The sequence below is a fragment of the Rissa tridactyla genome, chromosome 7 (assembly GCF_028500815.1).
Source record: "Rissa tridactyla isolate bRisTri1 chromosome 7, bRisTri1.patW.cur.20221130, whole genome shotgun sequence".
Taxonomy (NCBI): domain Eukaryota; kingdom Metazoa; phylum Chordata; class Aves; order Charadriiformes; family Laridae; genus Rissa; species Rissa tridactyla.
This window is the reverse complement of record NC_071472.1, coordinates 53,110,285-53,114,557: the sequence shown is the minus strand read 5'-3', so window position 1 is coordinate 53,114,557 and position 4,273 is coordinate 53,110,285.

Sequence of the window (4,273 nt, the reverse complement as noted above, 5' to 3'; positions counted from 1 at the left end):
TTCCCCGGAATTTGTGACTAAAATAGCAAAAGCATCAAGATGGAATTACCCCAACACAACTCCCTTCGGCCCGAGCAGATGTTTCCCTTCAGTCAACAAGGCAGAGGCGGCGAGTGCAGGCGGCTCATTCATTTCAAAAAATTGATTTTCCACCAGGCCGCCGGCGGATTTTTCAAAAGCAGAACCTGGTGCCTAACTGTGATCTGCGGAACTCCGAAGTTCTCTTCATCTACTTCGACAATCGCTGATTTTAATTATGCCTCCAGACGTTTACAGCAGTCAGAAAGCCAAATCCCATTTAAACACTTTTAATATAATCGTTTTGCTCACGTAACTACGCAAACCACTGCGGGGCTTATAACCATCAGAAAGTGGAGCTACTTACATGAATTTGCACAAAACCGGAGTTCGAGTATTGATGGGAGACATCTGAAATGACATTTTGAACGAATGCTTGCCACGTGCTGATATAAATACTTCAATAAAATAGACAACCACCCTCATTTCTAGGATCAATAATTTATTTAGGTTTTGTTTGGTTTGTTTTTGGTTTTGTTTTTTTTTTTTTTTTACATTTTGCAATTTGTTACAGGAGAAGAAACACTTGCTAATGAAAGTGACATGTTTTCTTTTAACCATTTTCGGAGGTAATGGAAAAAGTTAAGCGTATTCCCTACTACGCACACTTAGGACTAAGCTGCCAATATTAAATAGTTTTAAGCAAGTGTCCTCCCTATTTAATCCCTGTATGAATTAATTTTAGTACTCTCCTTCTCCTACAGGAAGACTAAATTGTAGCATCTAATTTTCTTTATCCTGAAGTCTCAATCTTTGCTCTCGCTACTTATCTCGCCGCAGACAAGTCCAACAGCTGAAGCCAAAGCCACAGAAGTGGGTCCGGTGCCAAGGTTCTTCTTCCTCCTGGCATCCTACTCGGTTTCCTACTGTCCCAAAAGGAAAGAAAAGACTCCCAGTTTTCGGAAAACCAGATTCTCTGCATGACAGCGCATCGCCTTGCCACCAAACGGGCCACAGTGGATGTTCTTAGAGGAAAGAAAACAGGTCGCTAACAAGATACGAAGAATTAGAAATGAACTCGGTAAAAATGTCTCTAGCGTTTCCCCAGCGGTATATTAACTAGGATCCTAATTTCCTTCCGCAAAAAATATATATATATTTTTTTTTATAAATACATTTTAATACAGACAATTCTGATTCTATGCCAAAAAAAAAAAAAAAAAAAAGTCAATGTCACATTCAAACAGGTTTTCTCAGCGCCGCGTTAAGACACAAGCAGAGATGGCAGCAGGTGTCAAGAGTGACCCCAGGGAGGCGTCAGCCACAGCCCGGGGACAGGGACAGGGACACCCACCGTCAGCCACAGCCTGGGGACAGGGACACGGACACCCACCCTCACCCCCCCGTGCAGCCCCCCATGCGGGTTAGGGACCGGCTGAGCTGCATCGCGCTCTTCTAATACACTTCCAGGTTGGGAACACGGTACGAGCTGTCGCTGAGATTCAACATCCGATTAATATTGAAAGGTTTACACAAGCTTAGGTAGCGCTCGTGATGGGGGGGGTTAGAAAGGAGCTGCTAACAGAAGGCGCCAGCTACCTCAAACGCAAAAGAAAAAGCATTTACCCTTAAAGCTCTTGGTTCCAATTAGCTGAAATTAACTCTTTTCCTGTCCTAGTCCTTCTCCCTCCTTTTTTCCCCCCAAGATAGATAACTTTTCCCACTACAGTCACTGCCTGTAAACCTTTTTGCTGCGGTGCAATATTCCAGCTGCTCCCCCGCACACCCTCCCCTGTAAGGGATAGCCATATAGTTTCATTCCTAACCGGATCTAATTAAAATTGAGCTGATTGATAACCACATTCATTCCAGGTTATGAATAATTAATAGAACATTTTTAGAACACTTAACTAAGTACAAGAGTTGGATATCAGCATTTTCTTACCTCAAATAGCCCCCAGATAATCTTTGCACGGACAGGAGTTCCCTTTAATTTTTGTCGTGAAGATTGGAATTTAGCGTTTACGGGTTATGCACGGAGCGCTATTTCTCCCTATAGTTTAACAGTCCGTTTTGCTCAAAAGGAAAGAGTTTGGGAACGGGCAGCCGCCACTGCGACACCTTCCACGAGTTTTTTTAAATGAACCTCAAGCGGGGGACGGCGGGGGCGACCAGAGCTGCCTTCCCGACCTGCTCAAAAACCAGGCGTAGAGAGAGATGATGAGCAAGAACTGAACCCCAACACATTGCTTTTAAACCTTCTGCTGACTTCCTACGTTAAAAAAAAAAAAAAAAAACTATTAAAAAGAAAAAAAAAATTCATCTGAGTCAGGGCAAGTGGATTATTCGGTTATTTCATAAATGTCGCCACACAAAGGACACATCCACAGAAACAATTCTGGCTTTTGTTACTGAGCCGAGAACAAAGTTTCTCGAATTTAAACCATGCTTACACCTGATATGTTAATTTTAATAATAAATTATTCTCTTTCTGCCACTAAAGGCTGCGAATTCTTAGGCCGTGCAGCCTGGCAGTTAACCCCAATTTCTTTACTGCTGCTTTTCTTTAAAGAACCTGAAGTTTAAAGGAATCCGAGACTGAGAAAGTGAAAGAATGGGCTGAGTCATAATTTCCTTGTCTCTCAGAAAAGCGATGTCACTATTAGCGCTCACAGGGCCTTAGTTTCTTTTTCCAAGATTAATTCACCCTGTAAAGTACACGTATAACCCTGTCTTATGACGGCAAACAGCTAGTCATTATTAGCAGATAATATCTTGGTTAGCTTTTAGATGTTTTCTTTCACTTTCAGAAAGGCAAATCGCGACTTTCCAGACTGGCTCATTAAAGCAGAGCTGTAGTGCTAATTGAAATAATTTGTTTCAACATGAGACCAAAGAACAAAATACAGGGATTATTTTTCCAGCGCCAGTATTTGAGGATTTTGTAGATGAACTTCCAAAGAAAACCCAGTAAAGATTAATCTTAAAATACAAAATAATAACTAGTCAAAAAGGAGACAAACAGATTCTTCTGCGAACAATACTGCTCACGTTTGACTTTCAACTGCTGTGTAATCAGAATCGCCTGCCAATTTAGGGGGGGGAAAAACATGACGTTCATTTTACAACTGACCCGGGAGCCCTCAGCTCCCTTTCAGGTGAAGGCTGAAGTTGTTCGGTGCTGTACAAAGCGTGGCCTTTTAACATTCAGTTTTCCACATAGTTTTAACACAAAAAAAAAAAAAAGAAAGAGGCTGGAAGTGGCATTAGAACAGCAACTGTACCGCAAAAGTTTTGGAAGAAACAGTTTTTTGGTTTATGTGCACCAGTATAATGTCTCGTGTCAACGCTACGCATGATACCGGTGCAAGAACAGGGAGAAAAGGAGCCGAACTTCTCCCTCGGGCGGCGATTCCCAGGCGGTCGTAAACATCGTGGATGTAGATGACCCTCAGGAAAGGCTAACAAAGTGTTTCCAAGTGAAACAGCGAATTAACAGCCTTAACTGGGATACGGGGGGGGGAAAAAGCACCTTCGTTACACTCCCCACAGAAAGTTGGGGTTTTTTTTTGCCTTGGGTTAAGAATTAGAACTTGTTATTTGTGGCCAGCTGCGGGGACTTCAAAAAAAAAAAAAAAAAAAAATTCCTCAAACTGAAAAGCTAAAGCTAAAATATCTTGATATGTATTTCATTGGAAACGTCTGGTTTTTCTTTCTTCAGAAGTATTTAAAGTATAGAAATACTTTGAAGTATTCCTGTGAAGTATTTGAGGTATCCCTAATAACAGAAGACGACAAATTCACCCAATAAACTGTCTCCTGTATGATTCACGCCAAGTTTTCTGTTAGCCTGAAGTGATTACCCACAGAATCTGAACGGTCAGGGCAGTTAGCAGAATTCAGGTCGGCGGGGGATAGTTCACCCTCTTATGCCTAACCTCAAAACTACCACGAAATGCAGAGCGTCAGAAAGCCCACTCGCCGACACGCCGCGCCGTTGGGAAACAAGGTCACTTTCTCAAGGTTCTCTTTCAACGGGGCATCTCTACCACTCGATTTGAGTGGATTACAGCCATACTTTTATGGAAACGCTTTCGGTTTTTGACTATTTGAGCTCAGCGGTCAATGATGTGATAAACGGAGAGGAAACTCAGTCCCACAACCCAAGATGGACAAAAGTCTGGACCAAAGTACAGCCGCTTCCACCAAAATATACCCCAATGCGTATTTTTGTTCAAAATGTATGACTGGCAAT